Source organism: Ailuropoda melanoleuca, chromosome 9 (assembly GCF_002007445.2).
Source record: "Ailuropoda melanoleuca isolate Jingjing chromosome 9, ASM200744v2, whole genome shotgun sequence".
In the NCBI taxonomy this organism is placed as follows: Eukaryota; Metazoa; Chordata; class Mammalia; order Carnivora; family Ursidae; genus Ailuropoda; species Ailuropoda melanoleuca.
Window position 1 is genome coordinate 43,145,373 of NC_048226.1, and position 24,246 is coordinate 43,169,618.

A 24,246-nucleotide genomic window follows, 5' to 3' on the forward strand; every position below is an offset into this window, starting at 1 on the left:
CCTAGTAGGTGAAATGGGGTTGTTATTGCAACACGATACAATTACCAAATATAAAATAATACTCCTTACGTGGCTCAAGGTTATAGAGGTGATGACAGAAATGTAAAATTGAAGTTGAGATAATGAAGTATATGGTATAGGGATCAAAACTAGATGATTAAAAAAAAAAATTTTAGGGGAGGGGAGAGGGAGAGGGAGAGACAGAATCCTAGCAGGCTCCATGCCCAGCATGGCACCCAAGAAGGAGCTTCATCTCACAACCCTGAGATCATGACCTGAGCCAAAATCAAGAGTAGGACACCTAATCAACTAAGCCACCCAGGCACCCCTAGATGTTTTTAAAATAACACATTTTACTTGACATTTCCCAGTAACCACCTGCGAAGCTCTCATTTAGAGTCAACAGCTAGTCCAGGTATCTTACGACAATATTTAAACATGCCCATAACTACAACAAATAGTATTTGTAATGACATATTATAAAGCATTTAATCTATATTTTCTTATTTACTCTTCATGAAATACTGAGGTTAGGTAAATTACATGAGAATAATTTTACAAGCTACAAATCTGCATATGCCTTCAACTCATGGGTAAAGGAGCCAGAACTGATCCCAAAACATGCCAATCCAAATTCCTTTCACTTAACATTATCCCAAGTTGCTGCTGTAGGACATCATGATTGCATTAAAGATACAAAAACCTAGGGGTGCCCGGGATGGCTCAGGCAGTTAGGCAACAGACTCTTGATTTTGGCTTAGGTCATGATCACAGGGTCCTGGGATGGAGCCCTGTATCGGGCTCTGCGCTCAGCAAGGAGTCTGCCCGAGATTTTCCCTCTCCCTCCCCCCTTGCCTGTCAGCCCACTCATGTTCTCTCTCTCTCTCTAAAATAAATAATAAATAAAATCTTTTTTAAAAAGATACAAAACCTAAATATATACAGAAAAAAAGTAGAACATTAGATAAGCTATCAATAGCCATATATGTGGTCTGGTGAAGGTCAGGAAGGAAGATCATCAGTGGGCTGAGGCCTACATTTCCTCCAAAAAGCTAAGAAGAGAGCCATGTAAGCCAGGACGACGCTCAACTAACAGAAGTGGCGCACTTTCACAACCAAAAAATGAAGTTTTTAACTAGATTATAATAATAAATAGGCTAGAATAAAGGACTATAAAAGTAGACTATGAACCTTACATTTAAAATGCATATTTTACACAGCAAAGGAAACCATTACAAAATGAAAAAGCAACCTACAAAATGGGGAAAATATTTACAAATCTGATAAGAAATTAGTATCCAAAATGTGTAAAGAACTCACACAACTCAATAGCAAAAAATAAAAATATATAAATAAATAAATAAATTAGATTTTAAAATGGGTAGAAGAATTAAATAGACATTTTTCCAAAGAAGACATTAAATTGCCAACACATAAATAAAAAAACTGCTCAGCATCACTAAACACCAGGGAAATGCAAATAAAACCCACAAGAGATATCACCTACCTGTTAGAATGGCTGTCATCAAAAACACAAAAGATAACAAGAGTTGAGGAGGATGTAGAGAAAAAGGAATTCTCATGTACTGTTGGCGGGAATATAAATTGGTACAACTACTATGGAAAACATGAGGAAGGCTCCTCGGAAAACTGAAATTCGAACTACCACAGGATCCGCAATTCCACCTCTGAGTCCAGAGCCATAGGAAAGGAAATCACTATCTGGAAGAGACAGCTACGCCCTCACGTCCACTGCAGCACTATTTACAGCAGCCAAGACATGGACACAACTAAGGGCCTCCCATCCAATGAACAGACAGAGAAAACACAGTGTATATATATGATGAAATATTATTCAGCCATAAAAAAGGAAATCCGCCATTTGCAACAACGTGGATGGATCCTGAGGACATTGTGCTAAATGAAGTCAGACAGAGTAAGACAAATACTATATGATTTCACTTATATCTAGAACCTAAAAAAGCCCAAACTGATAGAAAAAGAAAACAGACTGATGGTTGCCAGAAGCAGGTGAAGGGAGTGAGGGGTAAAGGCGGTCGAAAGGTACAAACTTCCAATTCTGAGGCAAATAAGTTCTAGGTATGTAATGTATACAGTAAAGTGACTACAGTTAACAATTCTTTATTGCAAATTTGACAGTTGATAAGAGAGCGTAAATCTTAAAAGCTCTCATTGAAAGAAAAAAATCTGTAACTATGCAATGCCAACTAAACTTACGGTGACAATCATTTTGCAATACACACGTAAGTCATTATATTGTACACCTTAAACTAAAACAAGATTATTATATGTCAATTACATCTCAATATAACTGAAAAAACTTTTAATACATATTTTGTTTTGTTTCAACAAGGAAGCAAAGAATAAAGAGGTCTCGGCTCCAGTATGATCAAGTCACGTAAGACGAGGAAACACTAATATTTCTTGTCGGGAAAGCTTAAATATAAGTGTTGCTCCAAGCCCACCTACAGTATCTAAAATACAAAATGTAGCTATCAGATATTGTTGCTCAGGAATTCTAGAAGAAGAACCAGGAGGGAAGTTAGCACATATCTACTCTGAATGAGAATGACAGTTTACCTGTAAAAATGAGTCTGATCTAAGTCAGAACATGGATGCATTACCTTTGCCAACATACCAAGCTAGCTAATTGGTACCTACCAACTGGTAAATTACTAAATGATATCACATGCTCCAGAAGGGTTAATACAACCGATACAGAAAAAGCAGTTTACCCCCAGAGATTCATTTTTCCACCCTGATCCACTATAGAATCAACTGTGTTAATAATAATGCTTTGCAATTTTGTATCACTTTTCCTGCTAAAAGCTCAAATGAGTTGATATAGCACATCACAAGCTACACAGATGGTGCCCACAGTTTCCACAGCTCTGACTGAATAGCTCATTTGACTTACTAATAAATGTTCCTATTTCAAGATTAAAAACAAATACGAAAAATTAAGGAAAATGGTAGGAAGACAGGGGAATTTTCATAGCCAATTCAGTGGCATCTCTCTGAAAGGTAAACGTGAAATAAAGCGCCCAGAGCCTAATAGAGTTCCTTCGGATGCTGCACTTCCAGAAAAGCCCTGCCAAGCCACCAGTCTACCTGAAAAAGAAAAGGGGTGCTAGGCAGTGAAAGAGGTTATGCTACTTCCCATGTGAATGTGCAACAATCAGACCTGAAAGGAAAAAATCTCACCGAGGAGGGGACAGACCTGGAATTCTGGTCTAGTCCCTTAACCTGTCATTACTCATTACACATGCTTAGAAGCTTGACTAGAAGTGAAGTAACAGATAATAGTCTAAAGTATAACAGTGTTACTAAGATTTAGAAATCATATTTAAATTGGAGTCCTTCATGCGAAATATTTTTAAATGATTACATTCTAAATACAGATGAGGACTACCATCATCCTAGAATTTTCTTTATGCTATTCAGAAATGTTCTGCTCATACTCTACCAATAAGAAAAGGCATTTATTCCTTTGAACTTCATAAACCAACCTTCTAAATGTACTTCACTGGTAACTGTAACTATCTCATCTCTCCCTGTGGATCTGGAAATTCCCCATTAGGCAATTTAGCTATACAAAGTTGTCCATCACCTCTGGGTAAATCACCGTACTTTATTTGTGTAGTAAATGTGGGTAAACACAACTACATACAGGCATCCTTCATTATGATTTGTGAAATGTCATTTTATCTGTGGAACAGGCCAGATCTTGAAAAAGTCAGAGCCAACTTATCCCTATACAAAACAAAACGATTACTGATGATCAGACTTAACTAGAGGGTACAATGAAGACAGTTGAGGTGGAGAATAGCTAATGAGACTAGCTTTGCTTAGTGATTCAAGGGGTTTCATAGCTTCTATTTATAGGATACATTCAGGATCCAAGAAAAAACAAATACCTGCTTTTGGTGAATAACGTCCACCCATCCTTAGTGAGAGCTTCACTTTTTTCTGAGAAAATTATTGTGCTTTAAGCCACAGTCTGAACTAGTCAAAAACAAGGCACAAGTCTCACACAGTAGTATTCTCAAAAGAAAAGAGGTATTAAATTAAATCAAAACCAGTCAAATAGAGACACCTGGGTGGCTCAGTCAGTTAACCCTCCTTGACTAGAAGTGAACAGATAACAGTCTTACTTTAAGAGTGTTACTAAGATTTATAAATCATATTTAAATTGGAGTCCTTTGAGTGAAAAATTTTTAAATGATTACATTCTCTATATAGATGTGGACTACAGTCATCCTAGAAATTTTCTTTATGCTGCTATTCAGAAATGTTCTGTTCATATTCTACAAATAAGAAAAGGCATTTATTCCTTTGAACTTCATAAACCAACCTTCTAAATGTATTTCACTGGTAACTGTAACTACTTCATCTCTCCCTGTGACTTCAGCTCATGTCATGATCTCAGGGTCATGAGATCAAGCCCCCATCAGGCACACACTCAGCAGGGAATCTGCTTCTCACTCTAATAAATAAATAAAATTAAAAAAAAAAAGTCAAATGACTTCAACATTGAGGTCCCATTAGATATTTGAGAAATCTCCATTTTATCTCATATAGAATACCATTTTCCACCAATACTTAGATACACTAAATAAGCATTCAATCTCCCAGGTTAATTAAAGGTGAATTTTATGTACTTTTTCTGATAGCTTTAATATGATGAATAAAATGTTCTACCACCTCCAAGTAGTTTTAAAAATTAACCCCCCAAGGGGCGCCTGGGTGGCTCAGTCCGTTAAGCATCTGACGGTTAAGCATCTGACTTTGGCTCAGGTCATGATCTCAGGGGTTCTGGGGGGCTCCCTGCTCAGCTCAGCACAGTTGGCTTTTCCCTCTGCCCCACCCGACTCCTGTTTGCTCTCTCAAATAAACCTTAAAAAAAATAATGCCCCAAATTTTTCCAACATAAGAAGCTTTAACTCCATTGATTTAGAACACCCTCCTCTCAATCTTTTGCACAAAATAGCTTTGCCTTCGATACCATGGAACCACATGGACATAAAAAAGCACATGAATGTTGACAGGCCAAATAACACATCAAATAATCTTTGTCCTCCCTCCCTACTCCCACTTGTTGAGAATCACTGAATTAGACCTACTAGGTGCTAAAATGCTACTGTGGCAGCACATTTAAACAGTTGATAATTATAAAATAGTTTACAATGTATCCTTATAGACTCTATAACATGCATTAATTGATAAAGAAAGGTGGTTTAAAAAAAACTTGACCACAAATAATCTTGAACACATTGGTGGTTCTAGTCTTCAGGATTAGGTTCCTGAACAGTTCTTGAATCCCCCTCAATTTGCATTTAAAATAATCTACTCTGAATTGCAATCACAAAAAACTAATCAAGATCTATTGAATGCCAATTGTGTCTCAAACTCTGATCACAGAAGGAGATCCGAAGTAATGATAATAACAACAGTGAACATTTAAGGAAATTGGGGCACAAGGTCACACCCGTCCAAGTGACCGAGCCAGACCACAATCAAAGCCATGTGGCTCCTAAATGTTACTCCATACTGACTTCACAGAATTAAAAGAAACAAAACAAAACAAAAACCAAGAATCAAAACTAAAACTCAAAGCCAAAAACTCCTGCATGTAAAGAACTCCAAAGTTTGTTGGAATGTAGTATTAACATCTCTCAACAGAACATTCAAGTTTTTAGTAAATTCTCTAAGAAAGATTTTATCATCTTTCTGCCCTGCAGTGACATCATCTCATGAGTGACTAGGAAGAAAAACTAATGCCAAGATCTTGAAAGATTGTACTTTCATTCTAGCCTTAAAAGTGAAATGCCTTTCCCAAGGACAAGTCTGTGCTTGATGGTAAGTAAAATGTCAATTACTTCAGTGTATGGTTTCTGATCTTTCTTTAACTGAGAAATGTCTTACTATGGAATTGTGAGCTTAAATACTACACACAAGCACAACAGATGGTTTTGCCGGGTAATCTCCACACTGAGGGTCCCTAACCCTCTACTTCATCTCAGGTTGCTGGGATTCCTAATGGGAAGAAGAATCCCACACCCCTACCCTGGCTCAGGACCTAGACCAGAGGACTCAAGCCCCGATCCCCACAATATCTGGCAGAGTCCCTTGAAGAGTCTCTAAGAAAGCAGAGGACCCCCCCCCATACTTCTCTAAATCTCAATGAGACACTGGAATTTCCATTTGGATAAGCAAAGCAGACAATTTATGCATTCTAAAATTTGGACTAGAGGCTCTTATCATCCATGCTCCCAGCACACGAAAACAGCATCCTTTGAACAAAAAGCTGCCTTAATCTATAAAGTGATCTGCCGAAGCAGCACCCTCCTGGTGCTTTCAGGGGGAACTATGTTAATTATTACTCATACCATGAGTGGCTTTCAGGGCTAGAAATGTTCCTGGTAAAACAAACAGTCCAAAAATATATGCCATTATCATTTAATTGAGAGTTCTACACAGTAAATACATGCATAGGAAGAAAAATAATAGGCCACATTTTTCTGTATTTAAAAAAAAAAAAGGTAATTCCAGAATTTATTTTTTTTAAAGATTTTATTTATTTATTTGACAGAGAGAGCCAGCCAGCGAGAGAGGGAACACAAGCAGGGAGAGTGGGAGAGGAAGAAGCAGGCTTCCAGCAGAGGAGCCTGATGTGGGGCTTGATCCCAGAATGCTGGGATCACACCCTGAGCAGAAGGCAGACGCTTAACGACTGAGCCACCCAGGCACCCCGTAATTCTAGAATTTAATGAAAAATTTTAGGGGCACCTGGGTGGCACAGTCAGTTAAGTGTCCAACTCCTGGTTTCTTTGGCTCAGGCTGTGACCTCACTGTGGTGAGACTGAGCCCGGTGTCAGGCTCTGTGCTCAGCGCAGCGTCTGCTTGAGATTCTATCCATCTGCCCCCTCCTCCCCCCTCGTGCTGTAGCGTGCACAGTCTCTCTCCAAAATAAATAAATAAATCTTTAAAAGAAAAATTTTAGAAAGATTAACTAATGCCCTATAATTTTCCTGTTAATAATCTCTGATAAACAGAGAATCTGTTACCCGAAAATTTCTTTAAAATTATCTAATTCATTCTGGCTGCATTAATAATAAAACCTATTTGATCCTCAACCATTCTGTGAGGCAAACGATCATTATCCCCATTTAGCAAAAATGGAAATTGGACTCAAACATTAAATCACTTGCTCAAGGCGACAGGTCCACCCTATAGGCAATATATACTTAATCATTATTAAATTTACTTTTAAATCACACAAATTTCCTCTGGTTAAAAAAAAATGTACATAACTTTTTATCAGAAAGTTCTTCTAAACGTCTAACTAAAATCCCATTAGCTATAGTTTAAGAACGCTGCCTTTTGTAGGACTAAAGAACAGCCGCTCATTATGTCTCATATGGAAACACTCTGAATAGCTCAGAAGCAATAAATCCTCCTTCCTCTCTCCTCTTTTAAAGGACAGTAAGACTTCCAAATTTCTACAACTTAGCCCATGAACAGATGATGGTTCCAAAGATGACCACAACCTCCCAACCCACATACTCTTCTGCTAATTCAACTTTTAACATTCCTCCCAAGGAGAGCTGGGATCTCTGTTCCCAAATATGTATTCTGAGTCTGGATCTGGGGAGGACAGTGACTAAGACAAAGGTAACCCTCTGTGACTTATGAGATTATGTCATAAAAGGTGCCAGCTTCCTTGGAACTATTCCACTTTGAACCCTGCTGTCATGCTGTGAGGAAGCGCAAGAAGCTAGGTACGCAGGCCACACAAAGGTATTTGAGCCTAACTCAGCCGAGGGCCTGGCCAACAGCGTACATCAAACACCAGGCATGTAAGTGAGCAAGCCTTCACTCGATTCCATTGCCAAGCCCTGGCTTTGAGACTTCATTCTAGCTGAATGCCGGACGTCATGGAGCAGATAAGCTATGTCCATCGTGGCGTTTCCAACCCTGGCCCACAACATGTGTTGGCATAATGCCACCAAGTGCGGAATATATACTTATAGCAACAGTTAACAGAACTCCCTAATCCAGAACACAAACAAGAATTAAAAAGGAGACAAGGGGGAAAAAAGGTCCTATCTAAACATTCAAAATAAATATTCCAAATTTTCTGCTCTAAATATCACTAGTTTTGCTTTGTTTTGCTTTTTTATTGACAGAGAGTACGCAAGCGGGGGAAGGAGCAGAGGGAGAGGGACAAGCAGACTCTGCACTCAGTGCAGAGTCTGATGCAGGGCTCAATTCCTTCATTCCAAGATCATGACCCAGGCAGAAACCAAGAGTGGAAGGCTTAAACTGAGACACCCAGGCGCCCCAAGATCACTAGTTTTACAGATAAGAGTCTCTCAGATTCTCATGCAAATCTTACTAAAAGTGCATATAAAAAATAAAATAGAGGGGCACCTGGGTGGCTCAGTTGGTTGTTAAGTGTCTGCCTTTGGCTCGGGTCATGATCTCAGGGTTTTGGGATGGAGCCCTGCATGGGGGGGGGGGGGGGGGGGGGGGGGGGGTCCCTGCTCAGCGGGGAGTCTGCTTCTCCCTTTCCCTCTGCCCCTCCTTCTGCTCACTCACGCTCTCAGTCAAATGAATAGATAAAATCTTTAAAAATAAACAAATAGTAAAATAGAAACATACCATAATATTTTCTATCTTCATCCTATGCACATGTCTCTCTTTTGAATGCCTTTTCTCTTCTCTGATGAAATCTCAATCAGCACTTGAGGCTCGAATCAAATACTCCAGCAGCTGTAAAGCCTTTCCTCACCTCACAAAATGAACCATTTGCCCCCATAAAATATCTGGCCAACCCTCTAATACAATTTCCTATTCTAATGCATATATTGTAACTACTTGCCCACATGACTCCTTTCTTCCCTGTGAGATCTGAAAGGATAGGGGACATTTCTTTTTTAAATTTCTGTGTTGTCATTGTCCGGTATATAGGAAGTGTTCATTAAATTTTTGCTAAGTTAACAAATCTGGTTATCTGGTTTCTAAACCCACCACAGATAAAATGTAGAAAACCATTAGAGACAAGAGGAACTGTCATTAAAAAATAGTAATAATACACATATATACACAAAAAAATAACACCCAGTGAACAAAGAAAAGGGCAAGTCCAGGAGTTACCCAGAATTCTGTTGCATGGGATCTATAGTTTACAGTTACATGGTGAAGAGACAAACAGATCAGTACCTTAGAAGATGGCACAGACCTGAGTGAATTTTGGCACATTTCAAATCAGTTTGGAAAATAGGAAAATACTTCATATTTAAAAGTATTTTCTCCTAGGGGGGACTGAAGCAGGAACAGGAGACTCTTGGTCTTCGGGTTTTGAGTTTAAGACCCACATTGTGGGGCGCCTGGGGGGCGCAGTTGTTAAGCGTCTGCCTCTGGCTCAGGGAGTGATCCTGACCATTCTGGGATTGAGCCCCACATCAGGCTCCTCCGCTGGGAGCCTGCTTCTTCCTCTCCCACTCACCCTGCTTGTGTTCCCTCTCTCACTGGCTATCTCTCTCTGTGAAATAAATAAAATCNTTAAAAAAAAAAAAAAAAAAAAAAGACTCACATTGGGTGTGGACATTCCTTAAAAGAAAAATCTTTAAAAGTATTTTCTCCTAAATGACTAATTTTAAAAAATGAAGAGCTCAGAGGAATAAAAAACAGAATCAGAAAAATTAGATACACAACCTCTCTGGGGGTTTTGTATAGCCACTGTTTTATAATCATAGCTCGTTCTTCAATATGATTTTTTGTGCCCCTCCCCCATCTGCCCATAATGCCGCTGTTTGAGTTACATTTCATGAAGTGCTTCCCTCCTTGTTGACCTATGCTGCTACCTGCTACCTTATCTGTTTGGAATGTAGCACAGAGTCACTCAGAAATGCAACTACAATTTTTGTCCAACCCTCTCTAATATGCCAACATTTTTAAAAAGCATCACAATAGATATAAAATGACAAGAACAAAGAGCCTATCACTGAGTATGTTTGGAAGACATTTTGGTAAATTTATGCAAAAAAAAATCAGAAAATGGGATTTCTGAGTCATTTGTTTTAAATTCTACTCACTTTAAAATTGCCCAGATCTGGAGGCACCTGGGTGGCTCAGTCGGTTAAGCCTTCGACTCTCGGTTTCAGCTCAGGTCATGATCTCAGGGCAGTGAGATCGAGCCTGGTGTAGGGTTCTGTGCTCAGCCCAGAGTCTGCTTAAAAGATTCTCTTTCTCCCTCTTCCTTCCCCACTGCCCCTCCCCCCACCTGTGCAAGCATAAGCACACTCTGTCTCTAAAATCAATCTGCCCAGATCTGTTAAATAAAAAGGCCTATGTACAATCTCACTTTTCTTTCCATCCTTCATTTCTCATATGTATCTCCTAAGTATATGATATTCCAGTATAAATATTAATTCAATAATATTTTCATCATTCCTGAGCAGCATATTTTGTTTTGGTTTTTGTTGCAGCAAGGGGGGCAGGGGTTGCCATCTCTAAGAAAGGTGCAGTTCAGGGTGCCGGGTGGCTCATTCGGATAGGTGTGTCCTGGGCTCAGGTCACAATCCCAGGGTCCTGGGACTGAGCCCCACATCGGGCTCCCTGCTCCACAGGGNTTCTTTTCTCTGAGTTGTTAGTTAGTGTTTTTCCCACTCACAACTTTTCCGTTGAAGCTTCCAGATCTACATTAAGAATAATTACTACTTCTCTGCTGGATTAGGTTGGTGAGACTAACCAGGTATCTCACTGGTATAATCTGCATGCCTGTGAATGATTTTTACTTTTAGACTCTATTTCTCACACTGAGAATGAATCCCAGATATCCACTGTGATTCACAAGGGAAGAGAGGAGGGCTCTACTATACTTTCATAAGGTTCTGAAGTAGGAAAGAGAATAGGAGGTTAAATAGAAACTAAAGCTAGAAATCATGGGGGCGGGCAGGAAAAGTCAGAAGGGAGAACAAATAAAGACACTGCACGCACGCACGCGCACACACACACACACACACACAACGAAAAAGGAAAAAGAAACAGAAACCTTCAAATTCAAAGTTATGTAGTGAAGCATTCAAGAAACTCAAGTTGCCAAATTCCATTAAATCCTACCAAATTTTTGTCTCTATGGTGTTACTCCAAAGAAGTGCCTGAATAAAAGCTATTTAGCCACGTGTGCTATAAAATTAACATCCCCACCCCCATCCTGTGCCTAAAAGAAATCTACTACTACTTCCCAGGAGGGAAACAATTCCTCCAGCAGTGCTCTTAATGCTAAACGTTCTCAGAGGCCGCGCTGTTTCCATCTCTCATAGCGTGAGGTCGCTCTCTGTGTGACACACTTGTCGAACACATGCCTATGCCCAGACATGAGGGGCATGCCAAGAAAATGTCCTAAGACGCCACCATCCCAAGCAATAAAGCTCCCAAAGGTTACGCTATTCTTCATCCCCGATCAAATTAATATATTTAACAGTTTATTTTATTTTTTTAAGTAATCTCTACACCCAGCGCGGGGCTAGAACTTAAACCTTGAGATCAGGAGGTGCAGGCTCCACCAACTGAGCCGGCCAGGCACCCCAACAATTTAATTTTCCTAACACTTCTGGGAAAACCGAAGTCTTTTCATTATTCTTTATTTATTTAAGTGATTTCTACACCCAACACAGGGCTCGAACTCACAATCCCGAGATCAAGAGTCACATGCTCTTCAGACTGAGCCAGCCAGGCGCCCCTACAGAAACTGAAGTCTTAACGCCGGAAAGGCTGGTTGTACAACAATGTCAATGCACTTAACACTACAAAACCACACATTTAAAAAATAAGATGGCAAATTTTAGAAGTATTTTGCCACAATTAAATTTTTAATGAAAAAAATCTAAAATATAGTCTAAAAAACAAAAACTAAACAAACAAAAACTAGGGGCAATGTTTCATATTAAAAGGACCACAGAACCAAATGCAATGCGTGAACCTGATTAGCTCCTGCTTTGAAACCCGAAACTGTAATGGTTTGGGGACAACTGGGAAAACTGGTTAGGCAGTTGATATTTGACATTAGTTTTCTTGGGTTTAATAGTCATATTCTTATTATATACGGTTCTATGAAATAATGCCTTTATTTTCAGGCAATGTGCTTTATGGATAAAGGGTCACCTGTAACTTACTTCCTACGAGTTCATCCAACACACCCACACCCACATGCACACCCACACGCACACCCACACACACACCCACACGCACACCCACACGCACACCCACACCCCCACAGGAAGAGGGAGAAAGCAGCAGCATCTACAGCACTGAAATAGTTGTGATTGAGCCACGCGTTCTACTGCATTCCTGCAGCATCCCGCGGCGAGAAGAGACACAGATGACACTGCACATCACAAAGCACCACGCTGCTCGTCCACCCAAGCTGGATGCTGTTTCTACTACTTTAACACATAATTAGCTGGTGAGAGAAGGTAAACAGCTGACAGATAGACAACTTTCTGAATTACTCTGCAAATAAAATGATCCCACAAAATAGAGAATTATTGTTTATGCAGAGATTTGGGAAGAAGGTTGAGAATATTTTTATAGGTGTTGTCACAAGTATATATTAATGTGTGGGCTAAAGGTTTCGCTCTTTGGATAGTTGTAGAATTTCATTATTTATCTATTGAGACATCAGCCCTTCGAGTGACGCTTTCATTCTCTTTTTTATCACTTCTTCAATGGAAGTACTTAAGTGCCAACCCTGGTATACTTTTCTTTGTGTTTGGTTTTGTTTTATTACCTTTCCAGAACTACTGAATTTCCCCAAGGTTTTCTTTACCTTTTTTCTCCTCTTTCCACTATAAACTGAGATTATTAATCCCTCTTCTCTCCATAGTGTCAAAATATTCTGTAGGGGAGAAGATAATAAGTCTCAGTGTGAAAAATGTTTTATGTTTTATGTTTTATGGAAGCAACAAAGCCCAAAATTTAAGTCTTTATTGTTTCTGTTTTGAAGGTATGTGGACTTCTGTCTTTTTTTGTAAAATCTGTCACCAATGTAATAAGCATCTTTACTAATAACCTTTGAACACTGTTGGACTCTATGTATACTCTTTTTGTTTTGATCATATACTTTGCTATTAACTAAGATCAATGATATAAACTCCCAATAAATTGAGTTTTATATCAAAGGTTGTTTCCTAAATTTTAGAATAACTCATTAGTTTTCTCGAGGCAAATCAAAGGGCATGAACTTGTATGGTGAAGGCCAGGAAGAACAGACTAACAGGTACAAAGGCTTGAGTAAAGACTAGAAGTAGAGAAAAAATGGTTTTGTGACAGACCTATCTAGTAAGTGTTTGGGAATGTCATTTTGTGATGAGTGGGAACTTGTATTATAAAAGGGATATTTGGGGAAGATCAGTCTATTAATGACTTACAGTGCAGAAGAAGAATTTGTTAATTCAGTCCAAATACAGTTTAAAAATGAAAGCCTTCAAGCTGCTCTATAATACTATTTTGGAGGAGGGGGACAAAGAATGAATAAATAAGTAAAAAATATACACATATATACTCCATCCTTACTACTCAATTTTTAGCAAAAAATTGAAATAATCTTTTTAGCAAAAAATTGAAACAATTTCCTATTGTACCTGTTTCATTCAGATAAGCCAATGCAAGGTCATTTTAAGCATCTTTATTGAACACATTATAGACAAATTTTAATGCTTGATTATTCAAAGCACTTTAGTTTAGTTTTTCCTCTTTGATACTAAACTCCAGAGAATTTATATCAAAAATTCTAATTTATTTCACTGCTATTAGGAACTAATCCACCATTTATCTATCTCAACCTTCCAAAAAAAGTTTGTATAAAAAGCCTGTTCCACTTAAAATAACAAGTACTATAAGTTAACTACTCAGTATGATCAAGTTGATAAACTAGTAGTAGGTCCTTAAAGCTATAAAGACACGTACCTGCTACCCTGGATTTATTCTATATACACCCTCATTAACTCACAGATTTCAGTCAAGGCTAACTCTATTGCATTGTTATCTTCCATCTGCATGGTGCTAACCTTTTTAGCTTAGATTCACCACAGCAACTCCTCTCTAGGCCACTCCAGTTTCTTTCTGAATGTCCTTCCTCCCCCCCCCACCCCCTGGCCAACCCCCCATTATACACTTGATCTCTTTCTCCAAGACCATAAACAGCTCTGAAAAACTGAGGCAGGTTCAGAGAATCTACAATGAGCCTGTGGGAGACACCTGAACCTCAATGGGAAATTTCTTAAGAAGGGAAGGAAAAGGGCACCCATAGCCAGAAAAACTATTCCTTGGTGAGAAGAAGGCATTGGCTTCCCTCACTCCTCTGAGGGCCAAGCCAGGTAAAGGCAAGGTGCTCAGCCTCTGAAAATCATAAGCCCTTGAAGGTCTTCCCTTGCATTACCTGGTCTTTATCTGCTCTTGGGTGGAAGAATCCCCTCATTTCTCACCTCACAGAGCATGGGGGGTAGAAGGGCTGTGGGGCTCAGTGGTACCTGAAGGGAAGAGGCCATCAGCACTGCCCGAATTATGGATGCATATCAGAACGTGTTATACATGAAAGCCAGCTCCTGGTGGGAAATCCAGATACAAACAACAATTTTGCAGGTGAGCACCTGGGACCTCAATCCCCTGGGACTCACCCCATGCTCCATCTACCACAGGCTCTCCCTTCCCTCCCCACCACAGGGTCACAGCTGTTCCCAGTGATAGTGAGAAGGGGAGAGGGGATCTTCTAGTGAGAGTCCTGACCTCTGCAGGAGGCCCAGCTCACTGGCCCTACCACAGGCACTCAAGGCCAGGCCAGAGGTATCCGGACCCAGTTCCTTCCTGCCCAAGGCTTTGCTCCCCTCAAGTCAAAAATCTGGGGTTCCCTTATCTCCTGTCTCTCTTTTCTCCTCAATGCCTTTTCTCAAAGCGAAAATATTTACTACTACAATGAGATCAGCAATAATTACAAGAATGCCATTATGTGAGCATCCTTTAACCAGAGAAGGATAATACTCCAATTTTGCTTTCTAATGTCCTTCAACGTCCAGGCGTTTTGTTGACTTCTGTCACTATCAACTGTCACTGTCAATATATTCAGTTCACAATGAATCATGTTTTATGTGTAATTGCTTAAATCTTTCATTTATTAAAATTCTTAATAAATTGTACACACCTCCCGCTTAAAACAAAAGGTAGCACAGCATAAATCAAAGAGCTTTACACGACATCCACTTCCTTCACTAGGTTCCATTATTTATACTTATCATGTGTTTACTTAGAAAAGACTCTAGTGGTGCTACAATACATTAAAATGACATTTGTAATGGGATAAATATTTTTATATCTCACTTTTACAGGAGAGGCTTAAGGAATCAAGATATTATTACTTAAAACAGCAATAAGAACACTACACATAAGCCTCAACATAGAATTCCAGAAATTGGGGCGCCTGGGTGGCACAGCGGTTAAGCGTCTGCCTTTGGCTCAGGGCGTGATCCCGGCGTTATGGGTTCGAGCCCCATCAGGCTCCTCTGCTATGAGCCTGCTTCTTCCTCTCCCACTCCCCCTGCTTGTATTCCCTCTCTCTCTAGCTGTCTCTCTGTCAAATAAATAAATAAAATCTTTAAAAAAAAAAAAAAAAGAATTCCAGAAATTGAAAATACAATACACTATCAGAAACTCCGTAAGAGGCAGGGATTCCTAAGGCTTTAGGAATTTGGTTACGATTTCCATGAATCTTAAATTGTCTATTTGCAATTTACACCATTTGGGCCACTTGAATCTAATGAACACTTTCAAGACATCTAACACTACAGGGTTTGTAACAATATCCTTAAACAGGCAAGAAATAAAATACATAAAAACTAGGGAATGTAATACTCAATCCTATTAGACAACAGAAGCTCAGCCCCCCAGGCTGCTGGACCACAATGTTGTCCAGCAACCGACTAACTTCCAACAACAAATCAGCCAATTACTGCACTGTGCCTGTTAAGTGATCTATTTTCAACCTAATGGCTTACTTAACAAATAGCCAGCTTCTTCCCTAAGTGCTGTTAGCAGAGCCAATCTGTTTGGTAAAGAGGGAAACCATAGATCATGATCATACATGAAATACTTAATGATAGTAACAGACTTCCTCCATAATCTTTATTGTGTTCCCTTCACTACCAGCCATCTTCCATCTTTAAGAAAAAAAAAAAAAAATGAGAAAGCCAAGGAAGAAGGAGAAAAGGGGGCAGAGGAGAAAAGTCTACAAGGATTTATACCCAAACTGAAGCAGTCCAAAGCTGTGCCATTATTTACCAGCCCATCCTCACTTCAAAGTACTGAGCCACACAGAAGCTGAGCGTCGGTGCCCAGCACACCCAAGCATCCCCCCACAGGCTGCAGGCACCAGGAGGCCGGACAGGACAGCGCTATCACCTGCAACACCCGCGAGCCCCTACTGCCTCTCTCCCTAACTATGAAAACCAACTTCTGTAATTTCAAGAAACGCTATTAATGTTCACAGAAATTCATACTCTTGACATTCAGATGTTTAGCAAGAAATTTTCACATTCCTTATTTAGGAATCTAAAAGTATATGTGAAAGAACTCACAACCTATGTTCCAACAATAACCAGAGGTGAATAACTGATAAACACATTTATGAATAATTCTAGTTTTAAAATATACACAGGCGCATTAAAAATGTATTTTTAGTTTGTTTTAAGTAATCTCTACGTCTTACATGGGCCTCGAACTCATGACCCGAAGATCAAGTCACATGCTCTACCAACTAAGCCAGCCAGATGCCCCTGAAAGTTTGTTATCCATGTAGCAATCTAAATTTCCCCTTCAGTTTGACTCTAGAAATGACTCAAGTAAAAACACAGGTTCCTCTAAGATATGCAACTCCATTTTTTAATTTACATTTTGACAATAACTGAAAGCTTTTCATCAGCAAGCATATTAACAACAGAATTAGAAATTCTAAGATAGATTAATATTAAATATTCTTACAAATGCTACTGTACCACCAAAGGCAAGGGAAGTCACTTCATGTTTGATTAAAAAGCTGGTTTTATAAGCAGAAATAATCCACTAGAAAAGACGATTGTCATTCAGACGGCTACTTCAACGGGCAGAGGTCAGTGAGCAACAACAGGAACTTCCAGAACGCACTCCCGCTCCGCAAGCTAAGCCTTGGAATATGTGGGATCACATTTCACATGGACACACTACATGAGTAACAGAAAATATCATGCATTATATTTTCATCTATGACAACAAGTCTTCAGTCCCCGGAGCTGGAAGGCTAACAGCAGTGTATGCCGCTCCCCACACATGCATAGGTGAAAGAGTTCCCTGAAAGCTCTCCTCACTCCCTGCAAACAATTGAGCAGACAGAAGAATTCCACAAATAGCAGAGCACAAGTCAGATGACTGCATATATTATCAGCCTTCTTTTAAGACTACAATGTCTCAACACCAAGTCATCCACGCCACAGAGATTGCACAAAATCTGTAAAACACGCATCACACGATCACCACCTAATAGTTAAACGTACTAGAATTAAATATATTGTAAAGAAAAAAGAAGCCAAATATCTGTATCGGTGTTTCATCCTTTCTAACCCTCTACCCCACTCGCTGTAGTGCTCTCAATCTCTTTTCTCCCTAGCCCCCACAATCAAGTTTCTTGAGCTTATTTTCATAGCTTTTTATTGTTAAGAAACAGGCAACCTGGATGGGCTTTCTCAAAACACACTCCTAGCCCTTTCCTCTTCCCTAGCTGAGAATTACTGATCTGTGTGACCTCGACAAAGCACTTGGTAAGGCCCAACCACATTATGCTGAAAGAAGTGCTGCCCACCAGCAAACAGAACACACATTAAGGGGACAGAGCTAAGGGGCAATGTCTGCCTGGGTTCGAATCCTCCTCCAATAGTCTGGCTGTGTGACCCTTGGCAAGTTACTTGACAGTTCTGTGCCTCCACTTCACGAACTATGTAATAGGAATGATAATAAGGGCACCCACCTCCGTGTTACAGGGAGAAACACACAGAGTATACACTCAGGGCGCCTGAACCCTGCACCAGGTTTTTGGTAAACACTCAATAAATGTTACTTGTTTTTACTTCATCCATTACAGTTCTTATTTTCTGAAAATTAAAAGACCAGAATCCTGCAATTTAAGACTTGTTAAACACTGGGCTGATGACTAAAAAGCCAGAGACTATTTGTAGATCTTAAGATAAGTAACACCTGTCCAGGTAGAGGCCTGCCTTGAAGTGAGGCTTTGCTAGACACCTGCTGGCGTGATTTGCAGGACTGGAAACCACTCAAATCTATTCCTCCCTTTCATGGACTAAACACCTACGCTGACAGCCTCATAAAAGGCCTGAAAACACGTTCTTTACCAGATTCCTAAAAGGAAGACATTCTCAGACTCACCATTACCTCTGATACTTATGATTTGTTTCCTCGCCCTCACTGGTCAAGGGTGATTCCCCCCGCCCCCCGGAAGTTTTGCTCATAGGCACAAGGACTTAATCTCCCTTAAACTTCATCTTCTGAAAAATGAGGTAACCTCTATTTTACAGGGCTGTGGCAAAAAAAAGAAAGAATGAAACACACCTCAAAAAGCCCCTAACAGGTTGTTGGCACTCAGGGAGAGCTGCTATTATCATTTACGTTGCATTGTCGTTACTCTCCCAATACAGACATTTCAGTCAAGAGCAAGAATGAGTTAAATCTAGAAAAACTAATAATCATAGAAGAACACCTGTGAAAGGCTGCACAAGGGAGTTTTCCAACCTTTAGAAACTTAGGGTGGGAAGGCCCAGATCATGTAGCTTTAGAGCGGCAACAAGGCACACTCTCCACAGAACAGTCCCTGACTAACTGCCCTACCACCTTCGACCACTAAAGATTGCCATGCTGACCACACGCAACACGATTCCAGAGAATATAAAACAGCACTAACTATAAATACTCATACCTCCATTAAAGGAAAATTATTTGATTGTAAGCTAATCAGTTAAGGGGACAGTTAACTTATTATAAACATAATCCTATTTTCAGGGGGGAAAAAGCTCAAACCCAAATCAAAGCAAAATTTTTTGACAATATACAATTAAATTTACACACACCAAAAAACCAGATCATTAGTATCCAAGCAAATTGAAAATTAAGGTGAACATGTACCTTTCCACCTTCTCCACCATAAAAATCACCCAGTCTCTGTTCCCCCTTAAATCACAGGATTCATAATAGATAGTTTCCACTACCAAAGTAAACTGCCAATGCTGGGATACTCAAATACTCATCAAACAAATAATGAACAAATAAATGAAGAAATGGTTAAATGATGCAAGAATGCAAAGACAAGATCTAAAAAGCCCAATATGGGATTTAAGTTACCCACTGGGAACTCTTAAGAGTTCATAATTAGCTGCCTATAAGGCATAAATTCTACCAGATTTAACCTAACTTCAATTCTCCATGTACCTATCAATTGATACTTAAAAATTGTTTTTTCGGGGCGCCTGGGTGGCACAGCGGTTAAGCATCTGCCTTCGGCTCAGGGCGTGATCCCGACGTTATGGGATCGAACCCCACATCAGGCTCTTCCGCTATGAGCCTGCTTCTTCCTCTCCCACTCCCCCTGCTTGTGTTCCCTCTCTCGCTGGCTATCTCTGTCGAATAAATAAATAAAGTCTTTAAAAAAAAAAAAAGATTCTGCATCCAAAAGCCTCAAAAGTAGCTAAGTAAAACATCCTCCTAGGGGCTCCTGGGTGGCTCAGTCGTTAAGCGTCTGCCTTCGGCTCAGGGCGTGATCCCGGCGTTCTGGGGATCGAGTCCTACATCAGGCTCTTCCGCTGGAAGCCTGCTTCTTCCTCTCCCACTCTCCTACTCCCCCTGCTTGTGTTCCCTCTCTCTCTGGCTGTCTCTATCTCTGTCGAATAAATAAATAAAATCTTTAAAAAAAAAAAAATCCTCCTAGGTTCCCCGCTTACTTAATTCTCCTCTAGAAATTTCCAACTAGGAAATCAACTGAAAATTGTCCTGGAATCAATTTTTCCACAATTGCATTATGTCATCATAGCCACTGGAAGCCAGAAATGTGGTTACTGATGAACATTTCACAGGACAGATATAAAATCTTTGCCCTAAAAGCCAAGAGCATTGTGATCTACCTAGACCATCTAGTCCTTTCATTCCATTTACCTTCAAACACAAGATTCCCAGTCCTGTTCATTACCAGTCTTGCCTCAGTTTTACAACAGCTAGGAAAACTAAACCAGCTTCTGAAATATTCACAGAAGTCACAATCTCACCTCTATTTAGAAATTAGTACCTAGAATCCATAAAGTACAAGTTTCTTTATGCTGTCTGAATTGTGGGTCTATGACCTCAAATTGTATTTTATAGCTTTTCCAGACATTACTTTTAATAGACTCTAAAGTGTAACATGACATAACATTCTTTCTACAGTTTGCAATTCATAAACCCTTCTACAATCCTTTAAAACAAAAAAGGAAACAAACACATAGACACTAAGAATATTTTTTTTGTTTAGAAAGCAAGTCACGGAGGTAAAATGAGCTTCAGGTTCGAGAGTGTAAGAAACTGAGGGTTTTGTTCTGTTTTCCTTTTAATGGCTTTCATCATTGGTACGTAAATATACCCTGATAATTTCATATGGGGAAAGATACTAATTTCCACCGATTTTAAGATATACTTCAATAAAAGACCAATACCTTAAAACAGTAACCTATTTTCTCCCTCCCATTCTCTTAATTTAAAATTGATAGGGCGTGTAATAACATAAATTACCAAACAAAACTATAAGCACAGAATATTGAAAAGCCAGTAATTTCTTAAATAACAGTTTTGCCGTAAAAATGGCTAAGCATTAATTAGGGCTTTTAAATATAAGTTTAACCACTACATAATAGTGGTCAAAATATCAAACAAGAACACACAGTGCATTTCAGAAAGCTGACCTTCTAGAAAAATTGTTTGAAGAGACTTTTTTTTTTTGCTACCTAGCATCCTAAGATTGCTTAAAAAGAATCTCTTTTAAACCCAATACAACACAGACATTTTTTTCTAAAAAATTCAAGCTGTCAACTTCTGGGTCACATTTCAACCTGATGTGATTTGAAACAGCTAAGGTACTGAATCCTTAAATATAGGGTGTGTAATGAAAGCCCTGCTCACAGGTCCTCGATTGTGAGGCTTAGAAAGCTTTAATAAGATATAGCCATAGATAAAGCCAAGGAAGGAGCATTACCCCTTTACGCACTCATACCACAGCCCAAGTCCCCCTGAGATCGTTACATTTTACATTTCCAGTGAAACGCTCCTGTAACAGTGAACAAAAGTCATATAAATTATATTTAGCCAATAAAAGGTTAAAATCAGAGCCAAAGTATCTTAAAAAAATATTAAATTCATAATTGGTGAGCTTTTTTCTACCGTTTCAGTATCCTGACATCTAAAAGTCAAAGAACTCCTGTTAAGACTGAAATCCCCAGGAGGAAGAAGGCTCAGATCTAGTCTGAGAGCACACAATGGAATCACAGCTGACGATGCACATCTTTTTCTAGATGTCTCCATATGCTTGAGAGGGTCCCCCCCCACCCCCGCCAGGTTTTATAGGACTTGCTACTCTCTGCCACCAAGAATCTGAGAACATTTTCAAGGATTGTTGTAGAGAATGAAGTAAAATAATGTGTTGCTCTTACGCATACAAAAGAGAGAAGGGCACACGTCAGAGTGGCCATCAGTAACTACATTAACTAATGATGGGGGGTTTTCGATGTTGTCAAATTTTGAATGTTGTTTCATTTATGATATTCCCCACTTCTGGCAGCGAAATGCTTTATCTCCACAGTTTTTACTATTTTATCACTAAACTAGCACCCAAAGGGCTACAGCAAAATGCAATTAATTTTTGTCCACGTAAACACTCAAAACTATACTGAATTGAGAATTCACATTATAAATTTGAGAATGGTATATTACAACAGAACCCATGTGTAGAGTGTGGCAAATACTGTTTCCTAAAACCATAGTTCCTCAATTCTTTCTTATAGTAACCAAATATTAACAAAAGCTTGAGAAAGCAGTATAGATAAGGTAAATACCATGCACATAAGACACCCCCCCCCAAAAAAAAGCCTCCCACGATCAGTTAAATTCAAGGGATACTTAACACAAAATGAATGAATTCGTTCTCAGTTTAACAGGATTCATTCTTTGAACTCCCAAAGATTTTACAAATTCCAGTTGGGAAGAGGATCCTTGCTGCTGTCAGTGTGACCTAAACCTCACCAACAAAGAACAGGAGCAAACATACACACACATGAAAAAGCATTGTAGCAGCTGCTGCCTTTTAAAAGACAGCTTATTCCTAGGGAGCAACCTGTGCTCTTTATTGAGAACCAAAGACCTATCCCTCCCTATTCTTAAAAGTCAGGAGTTGAGAAAGTCACCGGACAGAACCCAACGACCAATATAAAACACCCAAAGATGTCTCCTAACCTTGCATAAACCAGAAAAGTACTCACACACAGTACAATTCGGCAGTGTGTTGAAGAAGAAAACTCATTTATTTTTTTAAGAATCTTTTGTGTGGGAGTAATCCAGCAAACTACACTTTACTTAGACTTTTTTCTGTAGACAAGTATTCTTTGACTAGCTTTGCTTCTTAAATACCAACGCTTTATGTTCCACACAGTGATGCTTTGGTTCCTAACTTCATTTTGTTTACTCAAGAAAAGGGAAAAAAACAAAAACAAAACGCATTACCATAAACGACTTTTTTTTTTTTAATGTCATCCCAAATGCCAAACTTCCAAGCGCACTTTGGGAACTGGCGGTCTAATTAAACAAGGAACCAGTGAAGCCATTACAAACAATGATGCTTTACACTCCCAATAATCAATTGACGTAAGACTATACCGATGCCTTCCTTTTCAGAGAACCCTTGCAAATTCCACTGTCCGCACCCTAGAGTGGCCGAGTGAAACTGAGGTAGAGGTAAACTGATAACTCCTATGATCCTCTGCACGTAAAACCGTCGCTGAGGTCCAGAACACGATCTCTACAATATATATGCCATTTTAGAAACGGGCCTCGGAGAGTTACTGCCACACACTAAGTGGCTCTAGACTTCGTCGTGTCTAAGACGACGTCTCTTGTGGTTTCAAGAAAAATACAGTATCTCGCGTAAACTACTTGCCTCCCGGGTCAGAGACCCTATAAGTGACACTACCGCACAGACCAAAGAACGGGTGACTAGGGATGGACAAGAGTGGCTAGCTCGTCGTCTCCATGACTCCCCCGCCCCGCGTGCAACTCTGCTCTAACTGGTCGGGAAGCGACCCCGCCCCCTTCCTTCCTCCGGTCCCCACGATTGGCTTACCGACACCCGGCAGGTCAGCTCCCCGCCTTCGATTGGCTCACTGCCCCATCAGTCACACGCAGCGAGATTCGGGTCGGTGGGAGGGGAAGGCGTTGGAGGAGGTGGAGTGGGAGTGGGATTAGAGGACGAGGTGGCGGAGGAGGTGTTCAGGCTCGGTCCCCGGTTTGGGAAAGTTTCCCCTACCAGTGACAGACCCAGAAGGCGTTAGGCCCGGTCCAGCTCTGGGCCGGTGAAAGGGGCTCGGGTCCGCGATTCCCGCCCCTCGGTCCCGCAGGCCCCGGAAACCACTAGAGGGAGGGGGAAGAGGGAGGAACCATCTAACCAGGGACCGACCCACCCCCGATCTCGGAAGAGGCGCCTCCGGGACTCCCCGGAGGGGCGAGGGGCGGGGGACAGGGAGCTCCAGCAAGCCGCGGCGACCCCGGCCCCCTCTCTTAGCAGCCCCCAGAAGCCCGAGGGAGAAGTGTCCCCGGGCCCGGGGCGTGACCGTCGCGAGTCAGCCGGGAGGGCCCCTCCCGCTTCCCGCCTGGGGCCCTGAGGGCCTGTCCCTTCAGGGGCGGAGAGAAGGGGGAGAGAAAAGGGGGCGCTGGCGAGCCAACCCGGAACCTCCCGTACCGCCTCCCGCCCCCAGCCCCGGCCCCAGCGCGCCTCCTGCACACATGCCCGCACCCAGAAAGTTAAGTCAGGGGCGAGCCCAGCTCGGCGCCGCCGCGGTCCGGCCCCCGGCTCCCCGCCCCCACCGCCGCCCGGCCTGCTCGGCCGGAGCGCGCCGC

At 40.7% G+C, this 24,246-nt stretch overlaps 1 protein-coding gene across 4 annotated transcripts in view; it reads right to left on the reverse strand.

Annotated features, from left to right (window-relative positions):
- Positions 1-24,246, reverse strand: part of NCOA2 (nuclear receptor coactivator 2) — a 286,067-nt gene that overhangs the window by 260,778 nt on the left and 1,043 nt on the right. The window contains exon 1 of one of the 4 annotated variants that reach the window (XM_019798933.2): positions 23,474-24,039. The exons of the other annotated variants lie outside the window; for them this stretch is intronic. The gene's annotated coding sequence lies outside the window, so the exon portion shown is untranslated. Of the gene's footprint in view, positions 1-23,473; positions 24,040-24,246 lie in introns of those variants that run through there. 4 annotated transcript variants of the gene reach the window in all.